This window comes from Ascaphus truei, chromosome 16 (genome assembly GCF_040206685.1).
Source record: "Ascaphus truei isolate aAscTru1 chromosome 16, aAscTru1.hap1, whole genome shotgun sequence".
Classification (NCBI taxonomy): domain Eukaryota; kingdom Metazoa; phylum Chordata; class Amphibia; order Anura; family Ascaphidae; genus Ascaphus; species Ascaphus truei.
Genome location: NC_134498.1, coordinates 30,213,683 through 30,241,435, shown reverse-complemented (window position 1 = coordinate 30,241,435; position 27,753 = coordinate 30,213,683).

Below are 27,753 nucleotides of genomic sequence, written 5' to 3'. Positions count from 1 at the left end.
TCCGCGGAAGGGCGAGCTAAAATGGCGGTTCCCGCCGAGTCTGGAGCAAGCACGTGAGATTTGCAAAAGGACTTTGAGACAGCTGTGGCGGGAAATGTGCAAGAGTCTGGCGCCAAACCCAGATTCCTTGCAGGAGGAGCGGAGTGGCGCGAAAGCCAAAAGGCCACGTCATGCTGACAAGGAAAAGACCCCACCTCTGGATTCCACCAGAGGGAGGGGGCCCACCCAGAACCAATCAGGAAGGTCCTCCCCCGCGAAGGGAGGGACCGGAGACCTGAGTGAGGAGCGTGACTTTTGTCTGGCATTCAAGGAGCAAGGAGTTGGAAAACTGTGTTGTCTTCCCTCTGAACGAATCATGTCGGAGATAAGTACCTCCATTCACCAAGTACCTGGAGGCCTACCGGTTGTGGCCGTAGCGGAGCACGAATATGTTCGGTGCTTGTGTGTGCACTGCGGACTACCCGGCGCGGTGCCAAGTACCAAGGCCCGATGTGCTAAATGTGGCACGTTTTACTTGTGGCCAACCGAACCGCGGGATTTGTTCGGCACGCCACGGGGTGCCTCTCCAGGAACTTTGACGGAGGTGGCGGACGACAAAGAAAAGACAGCCCTGGGTCCCCAGTATACCATATCGGGAGGAACCAAGGCTCAGCTAGTTATTAAACTAAGCAAGCTGGCCACCCAGACAAGCGCAACCGCAGTGTAGGTACACAAACGAGGAAATTTTGTACCCATATCCACGGGTTGTATCGCCGAAGAACCAGGTGACTCCCCAGCAGAGGAACAGATCGTGATTTCTTCAGAGGAGGAGGAGATGGGTGTAACATCGGTGGCGATGCGCCTACCGGGGAACCACCCCAAAGGCATCAAAAGAGAACAGACAAGTCCGGGGACCATCCAACAGCGAACACTGGTGCGGCCGGAGGCCCGTACGAGTCCCACCGCTGTGGTGACTCCCAGTGCAACAGAGACGGAGACCGAGACGATCCTAGCGGAGCCCGATGTCATTAAAAAGCAGCGGAGTGGTAAGGAGACCCCACCACCCCCTTACTCCCGCCAGGCACAGACCGCACTCATGGTGAACGAGAAAGAGAGGCTTGAGGCCTACTTGTTCAATCGAGTGCCGGACGTTCAACCGCCGCCCACGGGGGTCCTCGACGCACGGCCGGTGCATGATCCCGGGGCGGATGGGAGCTCTGCAGGCGATTCGGATAACATCAGTTCCGGGTCTACTGGGAGAAAGACCAGTGTTGGGGGGATATTCTCCCCGCAACACATAGCCTCTGTCATGGCCAGAGCTAAGCTACAGAGTCGAGGTTCTCCCCGAGAAGTCCAAAATATGAGGGGGAGTGCTGCTAAGAAGACATTCATTGGGCGGGGTGTAACTGGACAATGTTCTGGACGTTTCTCCTACCCCGGCCCTTAGCGCCCCGGCCACTGCCCCTGCCCCGTCACGAGTGGTGCCACCGGGACCTACCAGGGATAAATTATGTAAAAACCCCAGATTCTCCAAGGACTTGCGGGATTGGGAGTTGAGTGAGGAAGGGTCTGGAGGGGAGATACCGTATTCAAGTGTTATACCTGTACCTAACCCTGTGCCGTTTTCTCCTGCAGCTAAAGGGGGAGACCGAGATTCTCACACTCCAGCAGAGGCTGGGTCTACTAGCCCAGTGGTGTCCAAGATGAACCCCACTAGGTATTATTATGCCAAGGGACGGAGAGACTGCTCGCGATCTACTGATGCGGGTACGTCCGGGGTATCATCACAGGTAGATTCTGATGTAGAGCGCACTAGTCAGGCCGCTAAGTACGAGCACCGCGATAAATGGTGGGTGCCTTTGTTCACCGGGTACCACGAAGGGATGGATCGTACGCGATTCTTGTTGATTAAGAACGATGTAGTAGACCATTGGTGGGCGGTTGGTTCTTTCACTCCGCAGGAGATGGGGGATGAGTTGGATCACCGATTGAGGGAGATAGAACAGAAACGTATTGTACCTCAAGGCCCTAATATATTTTATGACGAAGTAGCCCCGAGGAGCCATTGTTTTGGGAACTGCCAAGCAGGGCAGGGCATCGCACGCTTACTAAGCTAAGTCGAGCTGACCGGGCCATAGTCGCTAGATACCGTCAGTCACACGGTTATGAATATCCCTACGTGCCGGAGCCCATCATGAGAAAGGTTGAAGATAGCCGAGATAGTTGGCTTAGGGAGGCAGTTCAAGAGTACCAAGTACGGTCGGGCGGGGTATCACAATGAGGATAAGATTAGTGAGCTAGTGCGTATATGGAGCATCGGTAGGTGTATTTACATGCACGGCGTTACATACAGGCCTAAACATGGGCCGGTTCAGTCGTTCGCGGTGATGTCACTGACCATAACGGACGACGTGTAAGGAAGCCTGATCCAAGGCACTATCTGTAGGGTTCTCCATGTTGGGAGTACCCGGATGTACTTACAATTACTACCTCATTATGCATGTATTATATTGTTATGTGTGCTGTTTCCCAGGTGGTTCGCCGCAGGATGGTACTGCTAAAGATAGGTCCAAGTGGGGACCATTGGATTCCACCATAGGGAGAGTGTAGCCCCCTGTAAACAGCTCAGGCTATACCTATCTTCCTTCTACTGCGGTAAGTCCTGTTAAGATCAGGCGCCAGTAATCATTATGGGTTTTCGCCCTTCATAGCCCTAACCTGAGTGGTAGATGCACGCCTGGACTCTGCTGCAGGCGTGAGCAAGAGGGGGAGGTTCTGCTGACACCATGAGGGGAGGGGCTAGCTCTATATTTAGCAGCCCACTCCGGGGAGTAGAGTGGTTCTTCGTCCTTGCTGTGTGCCGTGTTCCTGTCTTGTTAATGGTTCTTCAAAAGAGAGAGTAGCTTAGGAAGAGTTCGAGTGAGCAGTGCTATCGAGAGTCTAGAGCTGCTGATTATTATGCCGTGAGCCATGAATCCTGCGGAATGGTCCGATGAGTATCAGGAGGCTACGGGCTCCCCGGTGCAGTGTGCCGGATGAGAGCGAGAGGAACCAAACCGATCAGCGTCTAACAGTAGAGCTGGTAGAAGTATAGATTGGTGGACCAATGCCCTCACCCCGCTGCCAGGGGTGATGGGGAGAGAATTCAAGACCCACCTCGAGGCTAACCTCGGGGGTGGGCCACGGGGTATTGCAGCCCTAGCTCAGACCATCCTGTCGGCAGAGTGACTTGGAGGGAAGGAGAGGAGGAAGTCGTGGGAAGTGAGCGGGTTGTATCTCGCCCTGGCGATTATATTGCGGCTGCTAAAAGCCTTATCGTTGGGATATCATTGCTCTGTCAAATAAAGAGACTGTTCTGCATCCGTAAAGACTGTGTGTGATTTGGAGAGTATAACCCTGGGACCTGAGGGGTTCTTCTATACCGGTCCTGTCCCATTACCCTGGGAGTATAGAAGATGGAGGCGCTGCACCACTAAGATATCATGGAGGCTATCACCCCAGAAGCCCGGTCCTGGCTCCCCCACAACACCGCGGGAAGCTCAGGCCCTCCTGTTCCTAACAGGTACGCACCACACCGCATGTAATCAGCTCCCATGCACCCCTCACACTCCCGTAGAGACTGGGGGGGGGAAACAGGGTTACATATATATATCCCTTCAAACAACCCACCGAGAGACACCTGTGCTTAAAAAAAAGCACTGCTGAGATACTTGGGATATATGCAAAGTATATTTTAATTACTCCTATTAGCATACCTATATATCCCAGGAGTGCTCCTTTCTGAGCACAGGTGTCTCTTTACATTTAGTTTCACGGTTGGTTTGAAGGGATATATATATATATATATATATATATATATATATATATATATATATATATATATATATATATATATATACACATGTAGAGGTATCAGTACCATGTTAGCCGAGCTTCAATAATCAAAAAAATGCTTTAATTTGTGCGAGCTTTCGAGATACACTGATCTCTTCTTCCGGCGATGTTACAATGAATGAAGCAAGCAAAAGGTTGTAAATAAGCCTGTCACGGGAGGGCAGGCCCAATACACCTTTATATTTAAGGGATCAGTCACAAGGCAAAACAGGCAGTAAAATAAATTGCGGTTTATTCGGATAAGACCTCGGAAACACACAGAAATACAAGAAACAGAGAATATACACACTAAAGGGGTCTGGGGAAGAGATCTACCCTTTCCTAGTTGCAAGGCGCCTGTTCAGCAAAGGCTTACCTTGATAGGACCTTGGTTCTGGGCTCCTGGACCGAAATCCAGCCTGCTGGCTAGGCCTCCCAATGCTTCCATGTGTGAATAGCTCTCTCACAGAAGCAAAAGGAGAGAGGCCTGCCAGCAGCTGCTTGTCTTCAGATCTCCAACAGGATAAAGATATATATATATATATATATATATATATATATATATATATATATATATATATATATATATATATATATAACAACAAAGGTCCCTATAAGAAGCACACAGGTATATAGAAAAAAATAAAGTTTATTATGGTGTGTAAAAACAGGGGAGGAAAAAAAATAAAATGGAGGGGGACATGGGCCTAACAATCTGGAGGGAAAAGAAATATAAAGCAAAGGATTGGCTGTAATAGTGTCTGGACATCAGAACACCAAATCAAAACCCCAACAGGGTTTGATGACAAAGGTGTGCATGCATGATAGGCAAACAGGAAAGTGGTTAAACTCAATGGCTATTAGAAAAATAAGCACAAATGTACAATAGTGTGATATACCACAAAATACCTTGATGTCAAAGTATATAAAACATGCCACACATCAACAACATGCAAACAGGCAACAGATGGAATAAGGAAGGCTAATTACCAAATCCAAGATGGTGATACCATGTGAGGCTACAAGAGTACATGAACTCTTAATGTAGCCAAAACAAGCTAAGCATGAAGAAAAAACAGTCCAAAAATATTGCAAGTTCCAAATACGTCACCAATAAGCAGAAGTAAAACAGTGTATCCTGCAGGTGGTCCCTGATACCAGATGGAAGGAATGAGTCCCCCTACCAAGCTCCCACTCCTACGCGTTTTGGCCTGAACTGGCCTTCAACTGGGAGTGCTGGCATGAAAAGGGAACACAGACTCTATATACATGCATAAATTATAAAAATCGCGCCAAAACTCAGCTGATTCTACTCACAGGTAGCAGCTGGTACCTCTTCCGTGCATGTGACGCTATCTGTGAATGCACACCATGTCGCTTCATCATGCTGTGACGTCAGCACGCTATATATATATACACATATATACCGTATAACACTTGGGACTCTTGTCAAATGGAACTCTCTGCCCCTGTATTACCTATAACGGAGCTCTGAGGGTAGGCGATGTTACAGGGAGCACCTCTTCTGCATACCATTAGCATGAACGTCTGTTATACTAATGCAAAGGGCTCGTGATGGCTGAAAACATCAATTAACACCGCGTTGGTGAGCTTTGAAGATCCCTGCTCGCACGTAAAGATCTGTTAACTGAAGTTAACACCTCGTGAAGTCAATAGCGGATCTCTGTGTATCTGGGCCTTAATGGGGAGAGTGCCAGAGTATTTATCAAGTATCCTTGCCACACAAATACTATACAGCACAAAAGCTGCAACCAAAACACTAGTTTTATCAAAGAACATTTCCTGTTGCTCTCAATGAGGTTTAGTTTCTTTGATGCTGCTTTTTTGCAGCCCACTTCGAATTGTACCTGGTCGCCAAGTTTGTAAGTACAGCAGGGCCCCACTTTTCGGCGATCCACCGTTACGGCGGTGCCGAGAAGGGGGCCGCCATGTCCGCGCATGCGCAGAACGGGCTGGCCCGGGTTCGCGCATGCGCAGAATGGAGGGGATATTTTTCTGTCGCGCATGCGCAGAATGGCGCATTGCCGGTCTGCGCATGCGCACCTAACGAAAATCGCCGGTTACACTTTCTGCCGATTTTCGCTTTACGGAGGGTCCCCAGAACGGAACCCGCCGTATTAGTGGGGCCTCGCTGTATGCACCTTGGCTTTTCATCTTTATAATATCACAGGGGATAAATGTGCATTGTGTTAAACATTCATTTACTTACCTAAATCACCAGTGTCATATGTTGGTGATTAATTGTGTTCTTACATTCAACACACGTTTTCTTAGTACAGTATTTGTATGCAGTACTTCATGTCAAGTTCTATGTACAGAACTACGTACAGTAGCAGGTCTTAATGAAACCCAATGAAACCCAAATAGGAATATTTGCTGCCTCTGAGTTTATATTGGAGTTTAACAAAACTAGTGAAGTTTGCATTCAAATTGCCAAATGAGGTGGTTCTTTACAGAGATATGTCTGCAACTTTTTTTTTCAACTTGTATCAGAAATAAAGAAACTCCATAGCAGTTCTTACTGCAATTCTGTAAATTGCATGGAACAAATGCAAAGTGAAGAGGAAAATAGATATACTGTACAGGCTGCAAAACAATATCAGGATCATAGGACTGACAAATAACAACTGATAAGGTCACAAAGATCTTACAGAAAGAAATTGCCCATGTTAAAGAGTGTCTGTGAAAGTTAATATCAAGCAGCAGAAATCATTCATTTGTAGGTAAAACATGCTTAATACGCTAGCATTATTTCTCATGGACTAGCCGGTCGATTAGAGCTGTCAACATCCTTTGGCCATTGTGACTGGAAGTGGAATAATAAACAGCAAAATATATATTTTTTACATTTACTCAATAAAAAGGGAATTTTAAACATTCATTTTTAATCATTTCACATTTGTTAACATTAGTAACAAGATTCTGCCACCATTTTCTTAAACTCAACTTTTATTTGAAGAAAGAGGAAGGAATATTACAAGTCCAACAACCTCTGGGTCAACTTCTATATTTACACTATTATTTATATATCGTCACTGATTGGTACTTTCCTCTCAAATGTAATGGCCACTGCATACAGATGTGCTAGATTTGAGACTTCAGCTGCATTTAATTAGTGAGTTGAAAGTCTAATATTGGATTTTGTATTTAAAAAATAAACTGTTTCGAGCAGCTTAACATTAACCTTGTGCCATATGTATCAGCTCAATGCAAACAACTAAATAAAATAAAGAATATTGGTACTGTAGCTTAATTCCAAGGATACTTAACTCTAGATCGAGCATTCTATGCTATAAGGAGCAATCACCCACTGTAATAGCCCTCCAGGTGGTGGGAGACCCATTCCAGCCACTCAATGACACAGAGATACAGACAATTGAATGTAATATGAAACATCGAAAAACCTGTATCCTCCTTTTTTTTTAAACTTCTATTTTATTGGTTTAAAAAAATTATACATGGGGGAGAGAGGGAGGAGTTACAGAAATAGAAAAGGGGAGGGTGTTTAAGGGGAACCAATTCCACACTACAGACATTTGGCATTTTGGAAAGAAGTCAGTACAACATACATAGCACACTCAACATTTCACAGTTCTTATTTCAGAGCCGTTGAAATATACATTCAACCAAGTATTAGGTTAGTTTGGGTCACGGTATGTCACCCATGGTTCCCATACTCTCAGATGTCTCTCAGATGTCTATTATTCCTGTCCGCCAGTAAGGTCAGTGTGTTTGACCGAAACGTTGATCTATGTGGATTAAAACCTCTTTATTTGTTTGAAGACCTCTGGAGTGCCGGATCCTTTTATTTTTAAGAGGGTGTGTTCTATATTATAGGTCTCCCCAACCTGAGGCAGTTGCATAACTCCAGTGAGTGCACCTATTTCTTTCATTCTCCTATTATATCTGTCCGCCAGTAAGTGCAAAAATGTTTCCATTATCATTATATGGTTTATTTTATTCTTGACTTCGGTAAACGTCAGAGGATCTACCTGTTTCCAGTGTCTTGCTATCGTGGATTTAGCTGTTGATTATGATTAAAATGTGTGTTATTAATATATCTAGGTTCCTATCCAGATCCTCTATTAGCATATGGATTAGCACCGACTCCATATTCAAGGGTGGGTGTAGTCCTGTGGTCTGAATTATCAACCGTTTCATTTTCCCCCAGAATAGGGTGATCTCGAGGCATAACCACCATATATGTTTAAATGCGTCACTTTGGCCCCAATTAAGCCAGCATTGGGGGGGGGAGGGGGAGGGAGTGATTGTTTGGAAGAAGGAGTGGAACCGGACTGGGGTATAGTACTACCTATGGAGAATTTTAAGGTTGGTTTCCTGGATTGCTTAATAGCTAGATTATCTGGCCAACCTATAATATATCGCCTGATTTCCCATCGCCCAGTTCATGACCTATATCTTGCTTACAGTCTTACGTGTTTTTGTTTGTTTGCTCTTTAGTTTGTAGTAATACAACTTGGTAGATTTGTGCTATTGTCCCTTTAAGGTACTCTTCTTTGGAGTAAAGGTCCTCCAATTTTAAAAATATGAAAATCAATAAATGTGAAATGTTTAATTAATACTGAAAATAAGTGTAAAAAAATAAGAAAAATACTTAAATAATATAAAAATAAAAATAAATCAATATGTAAATGTGTGTAAAGATATAATATAAAAATAATAATAAAAAGAATAAATGTAATATAATGAGGAACTTTCAAGAGGGCAGGACAGAGACTGCACACACACAAGTGTGGGTACTAATCTCAGTATGTACAAAGAGAAACCCAGGCAAAGGAAGAAGGAGAACAGCTGACCGGGAACTAAACTATGGTGCTAGTATCCAAGCACTCATTGAATCTACAGGGGCCAAGGTGCCCAACTGGTAGATCCAATAAGTTTCCCTTTTGCACAGACTTGAATCTATTGCCCCCCGAAACAAGGGGCGAAATGTGTTCCAGACTAATGATCTTAAGAGATATCGGATCTTTATTGTGTATTAAATTGAAATGTCTGGAAACACTGTGAACACGATTACTGTTGATAATATTACGTTTGTGCTCTAGGAAATGAGTACTCAGAGGTCAAATTGTGTGGCCCACGTATTGGTACCCGCAACTGCAAGTTAACATATACAGTATACAATAAAGGTACTCAAACAATGGATGTTTCTTTTTACTTTATAAATATTCCCTTTTGTAAATGATGTAAAAGATGAATTAGTAACAATATGCTTGCAAGTAATACATCGACTGTGTCCGCATGTGGAATTCCCAAATGACCCTGAAGAGGCAGCAGTGGTGGATTGACCATTGTCTGATTTTACTAGGTGCAAGGAGCCCCTTAAGGTTTCCTATATAGGACATATGCCTTTTCGGGTAACACGGGCCCCAAATGCGGATCGCATTTGAGTAGTCTCCAATGTCTATTCAAAATAGTTTGAATAGACCTTGACGACTGATTGAAAGTAGTAACGAATTTGGGTATATTAGGAACAGAAGAATTGCCTCTCAAAGAATTGTGACTTCCACTGATAGAATGTAATCTCTTAAATTTAGATTTGGACAATAAATCATTTCTATCAAGCAATTGGATTCTATTAAAGGACTCCGCAACATGTCTATGGTCATACCCCTTTTCAATGAATTTCTTCCACAAGATGTTTGATTGGGAAATAAAATCTATATCCCGCGAGCAGTTTCTTTTTATCCGATGAAACTGGCCCACGGGTATGTTCTTGATCCATTTATCTTTATGGTTGCTAGAGGCATGAACATAATTGTTGACGGACACTGGCTTAAAATGTGTCTTAGTAATAATATTCAGCTCAGTGTCCGTAGATATTTTTTAATATTATTAATTGAGTATCCATTTCAATTATAATATTAACTCACTTATATCTGCATTTAACACATATTTTTTAGATTTTCACAACTACCTTAATTGGCGCTACTATTTTCTATCTTTGTATGTAACTATGTAATATAAAAAGTCTCCAATGCTTCATATCTTATCTGACATGTTGATGTGCCGTGTCCCCACCCTTTAAACACATTGGTTTCACTCAGCAGGAATCACAATCAGTAAAATCTTAATCAACAGTGTTTTTACTATTAAGGAGAAAGTTAACCTGAGCTGCAACTTTAATTGTATTTGAACATCTTGTACACCATGTATAATGTATGAGACTTGTCATTAAGTGTATGAGCATTCTAGCTGAGATTACCTCTACAACCTCATTGAACTGAAGTCTTCAGTGACTTTGATGTCACCCCAATCGGTTTATATTAATTTCTAAATGGCAACTTTTATATAATGTTCTTTAATACTCCTGATAAATGAAGAATGTGATTGTAGCACTGTATTCATATGAGTGGGAAACAACATGATCATTTTTAATGATGTTTGAAGCACATGAATGGTGTGAGAAGTCTTGAAGTTTTCTGTGAAGGTGGACGACATTTTTAATTATGAATAATATTTGCATTGCTGATTTTAGCAGGCATAATAATAATGCAAAAGGGAATAGCGTCACTGGAAGATTCAAATGTTTTATCGCAATAGTATAAAAATGTGAGACATTTCTTGCATTTACAGTTGTGTACGGGTAGGAGAGAGTTGGCTGACTGCCACCATAATGAATGTTTTATATATATATATATATATATATATATATATATATATATATATATATATACAGTATATATATACAGTGGTCGACAAATCACCAAAAAATCTACTCGCCAAACAAAAAAATCTACTCGCCACCTAGTACCACACGTGTGCTGCTTGGGCCAATAGGAGCTCGCCACGATGTTAAATCCACTCGCCCGGGCGAGTGGATTTAACCCCTGGGCGAGTAAATATTGGCCCAAGCAGCACACGTTTGGTACTAGGTGGCGAGTAGATTTTTTTGTGTGGCGAGTAGATGTTTTGGTGATTTGTCAACCACTGTATATATATGGTTGGAGTTTTTTGATTTTTGTGTCTTTTTTTTTCTCTTTTTTGAGCACGTTCATGCACTGTTTTGTACACTTTTATTGGTTGTGTTGTATCAATATGCACTAAGGTCATATTAGTGAAATTGAGATATTAACCCTCTCATACATCATTCACTTTACACAACTTTCTATTCATTAACTATAGTCATAATTAATTTATTATATCACTATTATATTTTTATTTTTTGGCGCCACACTTTTTTGTTTTTTATATGTGGTCCCTTGACTCAAACCGTTTAGTGGCAGCCTAAAATAATTATATTATAGTGCACAGTAATTTAAATAGTTTATTTTAATTTTATTTTTATTACTCTAGGCCAGGTCCTAGGACTTTAGTTAGAACCATGATGCAAACTGCAAAAGAGAGGAATATGAGACGTAGTGGTCTAGTCTCATGTCCAGAGGTAACAAATGAGATGATTGTAGAAAATGATGTTAATATAAAGGAGAATTTTTATAAACTGGAAAAACTCATGAAAGATGAGATGCGCCACTGGTGGGACGCATATTCCCTTCAGGACTATATAGATAGGAAGATAATTCCTAGGGGACTTAGAATAACAAAAGCTCCCACTTTTGAGACTAATATAGAATTCACTAAGGAATGGAATGAGACTATGGACAATTGTTCCTTCTCCTTAATGAGACTCTTGATACAATTTAGGGATAATAAAGTGAAAGAACTCGAATTAGAAATTGTTAGTATCCAAGAGGTCTTGAAACCATTTGTAGATACGAGGGATTTCAAAGAGTTTAATGAAATCACTGAGAAAAGAGTTCTCACTTTTGAGAAGGAAGTGACGGAAAGAAAGGATCTTAAATTGAGTAGAGATAAAGAGGATTATGCGACAGACAAAGTCAGGGTTTGGAAACGTAATTACAGCCAAAATAGGCGAGGTGGGCGATTCCATTCAGGTTCCAGACGTGGTGGAGGGGGGGGTTACCACTCCCATACCCCTAGAGGCAGGGAGGGGCAGCATCATGCCCCTAGGGAGAATAGAACCAATTCCCCCTACACCACTGAAGGTTCCAGGATGGCCTCAGCTCCCGGCAGTCGCTTTTCGGCCCTTGAGGTAGAGCCACTGCCGGCAGAGGAGGCCAACAATGTACCATCAATTGGACAATCCCATCTCCCTCCAAACTCTGACATAGGAAAGGACACTAGACCAAAAGAAGTCAAAATTACTAATACATCTCCTCATCATTTTTTAGACAAAGCACCGAGACAGGAAAAGAAGTCCAGAGAGAAGGAGAGAGAAAGAGACAAGGAAAAACAGTATCCGTTATGGGACCGCGAGGCTCCCAACAAATCCCAGAGTCTGGGAAAAAGAGGAGCAGAGGAGTTAGAGCGGGGAGAGTCCAACAAAGGAAGAAGGAGAACAGAAGACGACTAGTGATCCCCAGTGAGGGTAATAGTTCAATATTCAATTTATCCACAAAATTATTATCTATCTATGATATATCTCTGTTGGAGAGGGGACTGTCATTCGCTCCGAATACAGGCCCTAATGCCTTCCAGTTGTTTATGGACCTTAATAGTTTTATTAGGAAACTAACTTTAAAAAGACACTTTAATATACAGGAAACTAACATCAAACATAACAAGGAGACTGATCAAATTAATGTACAGGATCTGGCCCATCTAAAGGATCTAACTTCACTGTTAGGAGAATCAGAAGGGATTTTGAACGCTTCACAGGAATGTATGGATCCTTTGGAGCTATCCATATATCCCACTCCAATTGATAGCATAATAGAGGAAGAGTTAAATATCATACACTCACCTTTTAAACCTAAATCCATATTCTTTCCCTACCAGTCTAAGGGAGGATTCATTGAGGCCTTCTATAGTTTGGTACTGCAGGACTTTGAAGCATTATGCTCTAAGAAATCTAAGATCAATAAAAATCTTAGCCAGGGTGAACTGGACGCACTTAAACAGCTTAAGGATGATCCCTCTATTGTCATTAGGCAGGCAGACAAGGGGGGAGGAGTGGTCATCCAGGATACTTCTGCCTACCTCCAGGAGGCTCGCAGACTCCTGGGTGACCAGGCCTCCTATATCACCCTTGAATCTGATCCAGTCATAGGGTACCAGGACAGTCTTAAAGAGCTTCTTTTTTCAGCACTCACTATGGACATTATTTCTAAAACAGAGTTTAAGTTTTTATTTAATTCACATCCACGCACACCTATTTTTTATCATTTACCTAAAGTGCACAAGTCCTTGACAAACCCCCCTGGCAGGCCCATTGTGTCCGGGGTGGAGTCGATGACGTCGAGCCTGTCCCAGTATGTGGATTACCATCTTCAACCTTTTGTTACCAAACTGAGGTCACATATTAGGGACACGCTCCATGTCATCGAGGCCACCTCTGGCATTAAATGGAAGCCCACCTACTTATGGGCCACATGTGATGTGGCCTCTTTGTATACCTGTATTGACCATGCCAGGGGTATTGAAGCACTAACCTATTGGCTTGACAAGGACTTATGCATGCCTATAAAACACAAGTTATTTATTTTGGAGTGTGTTAAATTTATTTTAAATCACAATTATTTTCTGTTTGAAGAGATGTTTCATCTACAAATCTGTGGAACGGCTATGGGCACGAGGTTCGCTCCTAGCTACGCAAATCTCTTCATGGGTTTTTGGGAGGAGAGATTTGTGTGGCAAAATTTACAACTTGGAGCGGGCCTCGTGCACTATGGCCGTTTCATAGATGATATGATTTTTATATGGGACGGAGAGGAGGCAGAACTACAGGATATTCTTAAATCATTTGATGAAAACTCTTTAGGATTAAAATTCACATTTAATATAGATGCCACTTCTATAGTTTTTTTGGATTTATTACTCACATTTGATGATAATTTAGATATTATTACAGCTACACATTTTAAAGAAGTCTCAGTCAACAACTATGTACATGCGTCCAGCAACCATCACAAACAGTGGCTACACAATATTCCTCTTGGACAGTTTCACCGAATCAGGAGAAACTGTTCAAGAGATATTGATTTTGTTCAGCAGTCAGGAGAACTTAGTTTAAAATTTAAACAGAAGGGTTATGATAACCAACTAATTAATGAGTCCTTTAAGAAAGTCAGCTCCATGGATAGATCAACTATGTTAAAAACATCTATAAATAGACAGGTCACTTCACGTCTGAGTTATAACTCACCAGTGATTAGAGACGAAACTGCTACATCTAGTGTAAGGTTTATCACTACCTACAATCAGTCTCATAAAGCAATTCAAAAAATTATGAGGAATCACTGGGGAGTTCTCAGATGTGATCCACATTTAAAAGGCATTCTTTCGGATCATGCATCAATTGTCTACAGGAAGGCCAGAAGCATGAAGAGTATTTTAGCTCCATCTAAATTAAAAACAGCAAATAACTCAGATAAAACAACTTCAAAAGGCCCCTTAGGAAATCATAAATGTGAACGAGGCAGGTGTATCACCTGTAGGCACTTGAAAGCCCGGTCCGAATTCAGCTCCTCCAACAGAGATACTATTTATCAGGTCAGGAATCACATAAATTGTCTCAGTTCATTCGTAGTGTACTGCATCCAGTGTGGTTGCGGGCTACGTTATGTGGGGCGCACCACCAGATCCCTCTGCACTCGCTTCCTAGAGCACAGGAGGAGTGTCATTAAGGGACTAAATACAAACAGCATTTCCCGACACTATAAAATTATACATAACCAGGACCCAAAATGTATGTCAATCATGGGCCTGGAGTTCATCTCTCCCTGTGCTCTGGGGGGCGATCGATACAAGATCTTGTGCAGACAGGAGACTTATTGGATCCACCAGTTGGGGACTCTCACCCCTGGTGGACTCAATGAGTGTCTGGATGCGAGTACACTGGTTTGATCTCCTGACCTCTTGGACTCTCCTCGCTCTCCTCAAAGGAACCTAGGTATGGTTCCCACCTGCGGTCCTCTTTTTTCCACACTCCTCAATAGTTCATTTTCCCTCCCTCCCTTCCCATTCCCATATTTCCCTCCCCTGAGCCCTCCTTCCCATCCCTTCATCATCCTTCATTTTTTCACAATACCCATCCATTCATTCTTATCTTTTTATTCACTCCCTATAATATTTGAAGAGGCGTTTAAAATTATTTTCCCCCATTCTTCATTTCATTTTCATATTTATATTTTCTATTTTTAATTTTTAATTTAGTTTTCCCAACTAAAATATAAATTTTATATATATTTGTTTATATAGAAAATTCTTTATAGTAGGAGTTCCTATGCACTATACATAAATTTAGTCCACAATTATTAATATTCAAACCTTGTCCTCCCTCTCTTCAGCTCTCTATTAACCTATTGTATTTTTACAGGGGTTTAATTGTGACTATTAAAGGTCATTCTTTCCCTGTCTCTGTGGAAATAAGTTAATCCAATTTCTATATCCTATAGTATTTGAGGCACCAAGTGTAATAAATTGAATACTAAGGAACAAATATAATATGTTTGTATTTTTAGTATACAGAGATATGTAAGGGATATACAGATATAATCTATTAACCCAAAAGGGAATATATCACTTTTTAATATACATCAAAAAAAATTTTTTCTCTATATACATTAATGCCTTATATAGACTATGGGTCTTAAATCCTTCTCTATGTATATATGGATATGGAATTGGAATATATGGGTAATTTTGTTCTGTTTATGATGTAGATCAGTTAGATCTGAATTTATTGTTTTAATTAATGTTATCTTGCTTTTATATGTTGATCATGTAGTGCAATGTATGGTATAGTTATTCACACCTATGGAGAGTGTGAAAAATAAATTTTGAATACATCTTGTGAAACATTTATCTTGTGGATTTTCCTAATGGGGAACCATCAAATATAGTTTGAGAATAATGTTTGGAAATATACATTGCAGTACAATGATTGATGAATATATATGGTGTCAAAATGTTTGAATTTTATTGTTAGTGTTTTAAAAAATAATGTCATGATATCCTTTCTGTTCCCATATTATTGTTCATTATTGTATATTATTGTGTTGTAATTGCACATTTGTAATTATTTTATGCTCATTCCTGAAGTGCATTAGTCCCTATCAGCCCTTAGAAAACTAGTCCTCTATATAATTAGCATATATGTTATGTATTAGCTTCATTTAATACCACCACAGGTTGTATTAATCACCCGATCACGGGTTGCCTGGCAACGGACTGGTTATTTAAGGGCAGGACTTGATTACTTTCTACATCAGCCCTTTGAGAAAGTTACCGGTCAGGTGACGAAACGCGTTAGGGTACTGAGAGCGCGATTACGTCATCACGACGACGCCGCGCACGCGCAGCAGCCTACACCAAGCGCGGGAATACGATCGGCGGCCATTGGAAGTGTGAGCTGGAGTTTTGGACTCTATACAGACAGCGAACGGAGCCTTTAACATCTGGTCCCTGGTGATCGTGTCTGGCAGCCCTGAAGGAGTCCACGGAGACGTGTTGCAGTATCCAGAACCGGATGGTGGTGATATAATCACAAATTGCCTTTTAACCATTTGCATCTTGTGAGTGCGATTCCTATCCCCCCCCATTTCCCATCCCCTTCCTTGTTTTAATAAATTTTATGCAGTATTATGCTATGGGGCGTGCGCTCTCTCTCTTTTTTTGTCTGTAGATATCTGTGGAGTTGGTTTACCCTGTGTGAGAGCAGCCTAAAGACCCCTTTCAACATCAGACATCCTATCATCATGGACTAATTATGGAAGGACTGGTTGGAGTTTTTTGATTTTTGTGTCTTTTTTTTTCTCTTTTTTGAGCACGTTCATGCACTGTTTTGTACACTTTTATTGGTTGTGTTGTATCAATATGCACTAAGGTCATATTAGTGAAATTGAGATATTAACCCTCTCATACATCATTCACTTTACACAACTTTTTATTCATTAACTATAGTCATAATTAATTTATTATATCACTATTATATTTTTATTTTTTGGCGCCACACTTTTTTGTGTTATATATATATATATATATATATATATATATATGGACAGTGGTTGACAAATCACCAAAAAATCTACTCGCCACCTAGTACCAAACGTGTGCTGCTTGGGCCAATATTTACTCGCCCGGGGGTTAAATCCACTCGCCCGGGGCGAGCAAATGTATAGGTTTGTCGAACACTGTATATATATATATATACACACACACATACACAGTATATATATATATATATTTATTTTTCAAATATATCAGGTGCGCAGATACAATGGGGTTAAGTATGTTCTTAAGAATGCAGCCACAATTATGATTTTAACACAAAAACCTAAGGTATCTATGACAAATGAAACATTCGGCGCAATTAGAGACTTTCCTTATGAAAAATCCTTATAGGAGAGGGACTGCAAGGAGAGGGATTTGCAATAACCAATAGCAAATGTCAATGTAGCAGGAGCATTAATAAGTGTTGTATGGAGAAAGGAAATAATGACTTACAATGTTGCAAGCAATTTGTTGGTGTAAAATCTCATTAGAGTGTGTTTGTATGTCCAGTTTTTTCTGTGTCTCCGCCTCCATACCCCACAGATCGGTTACTTCTTACTGCGAGTCCAACTGCACCCAGGTAAGGCAGGTGTCTGTGCCATGCAACATTGTAAGTGATTATTTCCTTTCTCAATACAACACTTATTAATGCTCCTGCTTCATTGACATTTGTTAGTACTTATTGCAATGTTCAGGACATTATCTGATCTACTATCAAAATACACCATCAGCCCCTCTCCTATAAGGATTTTTCATATAAGGAAATTCTCTTATTGCGCCGAATGTTTAATTTGTTTTATATATATACTAACTGAGAAACCCGGCGTTGCCCGGGATGTAAATGCGTAATAGGTAGTATTATTTATAAATCGTGGAACAATAGGTGAGTATTTGTTGTAAAGGTTGGATAATAATGTTGAAAAGAAAGATGGAATAAAATGTAATACGATGTTGTTTAAAAATGGTTTATTGTAAAAACACCACAGTACAATGTATATTTTGGTGACATAACAGATGTAAAAATGTGAGGCATGTGTCCTGCTAGGGTGTGAGGCGGCAGGTGGCGCGTGGGTTGTGAGTGCTGTCTGTGAGTGGGGGTCCTGCTAGGGTGTGAGGCGGCAGGTGGCGTGTGGGTTGTGAGTGCTGTCTGTGAATGGGGGTCCTGCAAGGGTGTGAGGCAGCGGGTGGCACATGGGTTGTGAGTGCTGTCTGTGAGTGGGGTCCTGCTAGGGTGTGAGGCGGCAGGTGGCGCGTGGGTTGTGAGTGCTCTCTGTGAGTGGGTGTCCTGCTAGGGTGTGAGGCGGTGGGTCAGTGATGTCGGTGCGTAGGGGCGGGAGGCAGCAGATGTGTGTGGCGGCAGGTATGTGTCGAGTGTGGCGGGTGTCTGTTGAGTGCATGCAGCGGCTGTGAGGCGGTGGGTGAAAGGCAGAGGCGGGCGGAGTAAGGGCGGGTGAAAGGCAGAGGCGGGTGGGCGCGAAAGCAGAGGCGGGGAGGCAGGAATGCGGGCAGGAAGGCGAAGGGTGGTGGGAAGGGGGGGAAGGGTGTGGGAGGGGGGGGAAGGGGGTAGGGTGTGGGAGGGGGGAAGGGTGTGGGAGAGGGGAAGGGTGTTGGAGAGGGGAAGGGTGTGGGAGGGGGGAAGGGTGTGGGAAGGGGGAAGGGTGTGGGAAGGGGGAAGGGGGTGGGAGGAGGGAAGGGGGTGGGAGGGGAGGAGGGGGAGGGAAAGGGGAGGAGGGGGGAGGGAAAGGGGAGGGAAAGGGGAGGAGGGGGGAGGGAAGGGGGAGGAGGGGGAGGGAAAGGGGAGGAGGGAAAGGGGAGGAGGGAAAGGGGAGGGGGGAGGGGGAGGGAAAGGGGAGGAGGGGGGAGGGGAGAATGGAGGAGAGGGGAGGGGAGAAGGGAGAAGGGGGGAGGGAAAGGGGAGGAGGGGGGAGGGAAAGGGGAGGAGGGGGAGGGAAAGGGGGGAGGGGGACAGAAAGGGGAGGAGGGGGGAGGGAAAGGGGAGGAGGGGGAGGGAAAGGGGAGGGAAAGGGGAGGAGGGGGGAGGGAAAAGGGAGGAGGGGGGAGGGAAAGGGGAGGAGGGGGGAGGGAAAGGGGAGGAGGGGGGAGGGAAAGGGGAGGAGGGGGAGGGAAAGGGGAGGAGGGGGGAGGGAAAGGGGAGGAGGGGGGAGGAAAAGGGGAGGGGGGGAGGGAAAGGGGAGGGGGGAGGGAAAGGGGAGCGGGGGAGGGGGAAAGGGGAGCGGGGGAGGGGGAAAGGGGAGCGGGGGGAGGGGGAAAGGGGAGCAGGGGGGGAGAAAGGGGAGTGGGGGGGAGGGAAAAAGGGGAGCAGGGGGAGGGAAAAAGAGGAGCGGGGAGAAAGGGGAGCGGGGGGGGAGAAAGGGGAGTGGGGGGGGAGAAAGGGGAGCGGGGGGGAGAAAGGGGAGCGAAGGGGGAGAAAGGGGAGCGGGGGGAGAAAGGGGAGCGGGGGGGGAGAAAGGAGAGCGGGGGTGGAGAAAGGGGAGCGGGGGGGGGAAAGGGAGCGGGGGGGGAGAGAGGGGAGTGGGGGGGAGAAAGGGGAGCGGGGGGGAGAAAGGGGAGTGGGGGGGGAGAAAGGGGAGTGGGGGGAGAGAAAGGGGAGTGGGGGGGGGAGAAAGGGGAGCGGGGGGGGAGAAAGGGGAGTGGGGGGGGAGAAAGGGGAGCGGGGGGGAGAAAGGGGAGCGGGGGGGGAGAAAGGGGAGCAGGGGAGAAAGGGGAGCGGGGGGGGGAGAAAGGGGAGCGGGGGGGAAAGGGGAGCGGGGGGGGGAAGGGGAGGGGGGAAAGGGGAGCGGGGGGGAAAGGGGAGCGGGGGGGAGAAAGGGGAGTGGGGGGGAGAAAGGGGAGCAGGGGGGGAGAAAGGGGAGCGGGGGGGGAGAAAGGGGAGCAGGGGGGAAAGGGGAGCGGGGGGAAGGGGAGCGGGGGGGAAGGGGAGTGGGGGGGAGAAGGAGAAAGGGGAGTGGGGGGGGGAAAGGGGAGTGGGGGGGAAAGGGGAGTGGGGGGGGAAAGGGGAGTGGGGGGGGAAAGGGGAGTGGGGGGGGGAAGGGGAGTGGGGGGGAAGGGGAGTGGGGGGGGGAAAGGGGAGTGGGGGGGGTGGAAAGGGGAGTGGGGGGGGGGAAAGGGGAGTGGGGGGGGGTGGAGAGCAGTGGGCATATGTATTGTCATAATTTATGTATGTGCATGTCCCCCCCCCCTCCGTGCATCCGTCCCCCTGCTGGTTTGGCTGGTGCCCCCCCCCCCCCCCGTGACACGCCCCCCCCCGTTTCCTGTGACTCGCGGCTCGCCCCCCCGTTCCCTGTGACTCGCGGCTCGCCCCCCCCCCCCCGTTCCCTGTGACTTGCCCCCCCCCCCGTTCCCTGTGAATCGTGGCTCGCCCCCCCCTCCCCCGTGGCGCCCGCTTAGTCCCCCGATGTGCCGTCCGGCTGAGTGAGGCTCGTGCAGGCGGCAGCAGGAAGCGCCCTGTGTGGGCCTGAGGTGCGAGGCTGCGTGGAGAGTTACTGGCGCCATAAGCTGAGGCGGGACCCGCTGAGACTTACCTTAGGGCGAGGTAGCGCCGGGGAGGTAAGGGAGCGGCTGGGGTAGGAGAGCCGCGCTTCCCGTCCGGAGCCGGTGCAGGGCGGCGCACGTGATGGGGAGGGGCGGAGTGTGTGTGTGTGTGTGTGTGTGTGTGTGTTTGTGTGTGTTTGTGTGTGTGTGTTTGTGTGTGTGTGTGTGTGTCGTCACTCCGCCTCAGGCCAATGAGAGGTGTGCGGGGGCGGGCATGGCCTGAGCCGGAGTGACAGGCCAAAGGTGCTATGCGATTGGCCCTTGGGATGCAGACATACAGTGCTTTCAAAAATATATAGTAGATATATATATATATATATATATATATATATATATATATATATATATATATATATATATTCTTTGTAAAATATATCCTCTTCTTTTGTATCTACAGTCAAATAAAGTGTATGGCCTTGAGTTTCAAAGTGACTTTTGGTACTTTTCACTTTATACATAACAATACTGATTTTACCCAAGATGTGTATATATATATATATATATAATTACAAGATGTAGGTCCAGTAGAGAGAGACAGCACACAGAGGGTTAAATTCCAAAATGTGTATTTGAACAAACAGGGCACTGAACCAACGTTTCGTCCAGGGAGAGGGACCTCGCTCAGGGTTGTCGCACAACCCTGAGGAAGGTCTCTCTCCGGTGACCGAAACGTTGGTTGCCGTGCCCTGTTTGTTCAAATACACTGTAGAGGGAGAGGGGGATTGGCCCGGTATTAAAGGGGCTGCACCCCAAATGACTGGCCCCTGACCTCACTTGGGAGGCAAGGGGTTAACTGGACAGGGGTCCAGTAATGTGTTTGTTACCCTGCTTCAGCACCCAAATGTGTATTCCCCTGTAACCATGTATGTCCCCATTCCGGTGTCTGCACCAACACTCACACTGGGATCCGTTCGGGAGGAGAAGGGTTAATAGTTAGGAAGTGATTATAGCCCTTTGTTTCATTTTCCCGCCTTTACAGGCTCCAGTTTGCAGCTCTCCATAGGTCGCCATTGCAGCTCCATACAATCCTATGGCGAATCCAGTGATTTGGGCCCGTTTCAGTAGAAGACCTGCAGGTGGCGCCCGAGAGGAGGACCGGCGGTTCCCTATTTTAAGTCAATGGAGCCATTCATTTCAATGGGGATTCCTCGACGCCGACCTCCAGGAACGGGTTGGCAGCCATCCAAACCGCTGACCGCAGAAGCGGATACAATATCTAAAAAATAGCTTTTGATCACACTAGGTCAAGTTCACATACAATTGGTGTGGGAAACTTAGGTTCAAGGGCACCCAGGAATAAAATTATTTTTGCCCCTAGACCCTAGTAACCCCCACACTCGACCACCACCGGGTTCAAGAATTAAGGACCCCCGTAAAGGGTCGCGCTCACCATGAGGGTCGCGCCATTTACTCTAATGGCGGAGGGAAGAGCCGTGAGTGAAAACGGCTAAGTCAGAATGAGCAGAAACCCAGAACCCATAACTCTGGTTCTGTTCAACCTCGAGGGCTGAGATTCGGCCACCATGTAGTCCTAGTTCAGGCAGAAACAGAACGGAGTCAGGGTAATTGCAAAGTTTGGGTTTCTGCCATTGACTTGCATGGCGGAAAAAAGCCTTGTATTCCAAAAAGGCTTTTAAACTGTAATTTTGTATCTCCGGTCCGGTGAGTCGCAGCAAGCTGAAACTTGGCCACCATGTAGAGTCCTCTCCGGCATGAGGGTCTGGCAAGTTTCGGCCCGCTCGGCCCAGCCGAACGGATTATTTTAATATATCTAGATATTGAAAAATATACAGGCATACCCCGGTTTAAGGACACTCACTTTAAGTACACTTGCGAGTAAGGACATATTGGGAAACAAACAAAAAATGGGGGAGCACAGGTTGAGGGACTATACAGATGTTTATAAAACTGCACGGTATAGAGCTGTGAGTTGAAATTTAGTAAGGTGTGCAATAACGTAAACACTTACACGTCCTTGTGTAAATGCTTTCACATCAAGGTGTCTTTGCTTTAGGTGTCTTCTCTCCGGTGTTCTTTCCGCTTAATACTTTTCTTCTCCTCTGTTGTGTGGTTGAGTGTTCCTGGTTTTCTCCACACGGATGATTAGCGATGTTGTCTGGTCACGTGCCTCTCCGGCTCCACTCTTCAGGTCGATCCAGAAACACGTCATATGCGCGCGGAAAGGGCCGTTTGATTCGCAAGGGATGCTGGGAGACAGAGTAAGGACATATTGCCCAATAGGAAAACGGCAGCTCACGCATGCGCATGTCAGCACGTCCTGAACAGCAATACCAGATCCCTACCTGTACCGAAGCTGTGCGCAAGCGGGGAAACTATAGAGCCTGTTACAAATGCGTTATTTACATCAGTTATGCACGTATATGATAATTGCAGTACAGCACGTGCATCGATAAGTGGGAAAAAGGTAGTGCTTCACTTTAAGTACATTTTCGCTTTACATACATGCTCCGGTCCCATTGCGTACGTTAATGCGGGGTATGCCTGTACTGTGTTTCAAAGCAGGGATAAAAGCCCGCGAAAGTTACTGGCTCTGTTTAATGTAAATGCTCAGGGGGGCCACCCGTTGTCTACAAAAGACCCCCTGATCAACGGCTCAGCCACTCTGGCTATATACATTAGGGCGGAGAAACGCAGAGCTTGAGTGGTCTGTAAGTGTTGTAATTCACACTTACAGACAAAGGGTTTCCTGACCAAATTCAGGTCTGGTAGACTTGTAGGCGCCTTGACTTTGGTGTGGGGCTAAAGAAATGAGACCCCAAGGGCCAGAAGTACGCATGTGCCAACTAGCTGGGGGGCATGATCTAACAATGTTCCCACGTTAGCTGGCAAGGAGAGATTGGGTGCAGATAATTGTCTTCCAATGACTTGCACTCAATGCCAGTGTATAGAACTGAAATCACATATAAACCAGTGTCAGCCCTATGCCCAGTGTCTTCGATTTTACCAACTACTTGATGCCTGATAGCTGTATGAATTGCCAATCCTGATTACTTCATTACCCAACCCCTAAGCAAGTGCTATTTCTTGTCTGTTATTTGTTTTATCTTGTGTGTTCACCTATGTAAGGAATAAACTATCTTTATTATATCTAAATCGTGTTCAATTCAACCCAGTTATTTGTGTATATTATATCCTATCATAAGTTACCGTGACATACACGGTTTGGAATTTAACCCTCTGTGTGCTGTCTCTCTCTACTGGACCTCCATCTTTTAATTACTGTTATTGTTTATACAGTTTATACAGTATATGGGATAAGCATCAGGATTTACTGGAGTATGTGTGTGTGCCAACTATTGTTCAACTATCTATCTATCTATACACATACTGTACACACAGTTTATATAATGAATATGTAAAAACAAATATATATATATATATCATACAATACCAATCCGGAGCGAGATCTTTATCAAGGGGGGTGCTTGATAAAGATCTCGCTCCGGGAACGAAACATTGATATGTGCAAGTATATATTTATACTAATACAACTCTTTATTTGAACTGCTAAGTGCTGTTGCCTCTTTACCACTTCACTATTGGTATTATATGCAACTTATTTATGTGGTATTAGCACCAGCCGCTACTGCTTTGATCACAGTAGTGCAGGATTTTATATATATATATATATATATATATATATATATATATATATATATATATATATACACACAGCATACGAACCAATCCAAAGACCAGTAAAGAGACGGCAAACTGCACAGGGTTAATCCAAAAAAAGTCTGTATTCAAAACATAGTCACACGTAAGCCGACGTTTTGGTCCCACAAGGAGACCTTCTTCAGGGCCGTGCTGTGCTGTGTGTTACTCTATGGGACTAGCATCTGCCTTTTGCCTCATTACAGTGTGCTGACTGATCTCCTGTGGACTATATATATATATATATATATATAGACCATACGATACCGGTTGCAACACGACATCAAGGGACAGCACGCAGGTAAGTAAATCAAAAATGTTCTATATTTGATAGAAGACACAAAAACCGACGTTTCGGTCCCCCAGTGGGACCTTTCTCAAGGTGGTGCACCACCTTGGATTTACTTACCTGCGTGCTGTCCCTTGATGTCGTGTTGCAACCGGTATCGTATGGTCTGTTATTGCTTTATGGGATAAGCACCAAAACTTATTTACTTGCATATGGTGTGCCGGCTGTGCATTGGATTCTATATATATATATATATATATATATATATATATATATATATATATATATATATATATATATATATATATATATATATATATATATATATATATATAAATTTAAACAAAGATAAGACAGTGCCCTATAATGATTGAGTATTGATACTAAAAATATCTAATTAAATGAAATAATGTGTAAGCCATCTATGGTGTAACCAATATTGCCAATATAGAAATATCAGTAGTGTATATCCGTATAGGCATATGGGAAGAACCAAATATATAAAAAATGAAGCTGTGTACCAATAAAAAGTCCAGATGATATAACAATGGTACAATATATATATTTTTAAAAATTAAAAAAAAAAAAAAACAGTAATATAATCCAGGCATCTTGATCCAAGGATTAACCACTTCCTATCACAATACCTATAAAAACAAGAGGAAAAAAAACACATGCTCCATGTGTAAAATCTATGAGGCAATTTAATCATCTGAACAAATCTAAAAACATCGCACTCACAAACACCAGGATCATTTGAGCATGTTGTGAGCTATACTCCTGTTCCGCCACTGCAGCAGGTAGTGTAGTAAGCAGAGAGACTTAATAAGAGCCACAATCACACCCGACTGCATGTGATCCATATATTTATAATGTCAGAAACATTATTTCTAGCCAGACTTTGGAAATGTCAATGCATAATATATAATAAATTGATTTCAGTAATCTGAACTGTACTAATAAAAGGGGAAATTAGATATTGCATCAAAGATTTTTGAATGCTGCAAATGGAAATACGGTTTAATATTTAACGGCATAGATAGGAATTTGAAAGGGCTAAGAAAAAAACATTTAGGTACAAAGATAAGATGCTACGCAATCTGATTTATGTCTATTTACATTGCTGGTTGATATAATGTTGCAAAGTACAGAGAGAAATGTAACAGGTTATAATCATGATGACAAAAGTTAGTGTTACAGAATCAGAACAATACTGTAGGTTCTCCAAAATGTCACAAAATGAAGAGGTCTCTTTGTGAAAAAGATCAGGTTCTACATCAGGGGTGCACAAACTGGGGGGCGCAGGATTCTCTGGGGGGGGGCGGGGTTTCAGCGCTTACAGAGGCCCCGCGCTCTTCCACAAAGCATTTAAATTAAATGCCGAGGAGCGCACGTGAGGCGTCTGTAAGTTCCCTTACCTGATCTCCGGCGGCTTCTGGCGACGCGTCACATGACATCAGAAGTTGCCGGAGAACAGGTAAGGGGGGGGGGGCACGAACAGGGCGGGGAGAGCAGACAGGGAGGCACATACTGAAAAGTTTGCGCATCCCCTGTCCTACATCACACATTCACTGTAGTCGCTAACTTCACAAAAAAAAAACACAACATTGCTTACATGTCACAAGTGCAGATATAGTTATCATAATTTGGGTCAAACTGAACCACAAAACAGTCTATTCACTACATATGGCCTCAGCACCGGGCTCAGGGAAAACACACCATGGGATCAGTGAATCCTTTCTGTCCATGAAATGTGTTAAAATACATTATAGGAATATAATATATAACCCTGCTCATTTAATGTAACCATGTATTGTTATCATAACTCTGTACCCAGGACATCCTTACAGTATCTCTTCTGCATTTATGGCTACCCATATGTGTAGGGAGTTTGTTTGGAACAGTATGCATCTTTACTCTAATGTACAGGTACACGCCACATTTGCAGTGACAACTTTGTTCAGAGTATGATATTGTACAGACATAGTAGACATCCAAAATTGTAATTATGTTTTTAACTTCCAAATATGTGCAGAAATTATAATAATACATAATGCAATAAAATTAAATAATTTGGCTAAGGGGTAGTTAATCGTAACAAGTTCTTAAAGAGGCTTCAGACCACTCTGGGCATAGATCCCTATAACCAATATTTCATGTCAGAATTCATTATTAATAAATGAGGTTCTGTACTTCACCAACCAACTGCATTAATAGCAATGCCAGTAATGCCTTCATTATTCCCTCCCTGACTGCACTGATTGTTTCTCAGCTGAAACGTTCGTTGTATGGCACATTAAATTCAACTAGGCTTAAGCCTGTGTGCCTGCCTCCTTTTTGCATCTCATGTGACATATTCAACCTGCTGTGAGCATCGGTGCAGCAAAATGTAGTGATGTTTGGCTGAGAAAACTAAAATGAATGATGGACACTTTCTTTTGGTTGTAAATATTTTTTGTGCTTTGGTTCGTGCTCTAGCATTGAACTCTCTCACATGCTGGATAGCTCCCCTGTCATAGCAGCAAACGTCAGAGCTCTGCTGCTCACACCTGGAAATGGTCTGCTGTTAAAGGAAGCCAGGAGAGTATGCCCAAGCATAATTAGCTAGAGGTGTGCTCTTCTTTGAGCACAGGTGTCTCTCCATATATTATTAGGAGGCAGGTTTGTGGGGATACCTATATCCCCTCAAACCTGCCTAATAATATATATATATATATTTATATATTAACAGATACTCAGCGCTAAAAAGCTATACATAAATAAAAAAATCCTATTGAAGGATATAAATCAATACAATGGTGCCAGGTGTATAATAAAAGGTAGATGGCTCAAATGTATTCTGGGTTCTGAGCAGCTTCAGCGGAATAAACCAAGTTCCAAAATAATCTTAAAAACAAAAAGCAGAAGCGCATGCCCCATAGTGTATTATCACTTAATACAATTGGCAGGTTGAAGAAACCTTATAAATGCGCACTCACAAACATAAGGGTTAAAAATGGCATTGTAGTTAAACCTATAACAGGTTAGGTTTTCTGCTTAGCTGTAACTGCCAGGTTCCAGTTGGAGCACGATGATGCAGCGCTCTGGGGGGCCTCTTTGATTCGTGGTTCAGTGGTGCTGTCATTTGACAAGTTACACTAAGCGACGCCCCCTGATGGCAGAAGCTTGTGGGATTTCTCTGCTAAGCTGTTTGCCTTGAGAAAACATCAACCACAGGACACTGAGTGAGCTGATATCCACGGCGCCATTGGAGTTTCTCCCCCTGTACCCTTGGAACACCATTACAGCGTGACTGGAACCCAGCAGAGGCCACCCAGAGTGTTGTA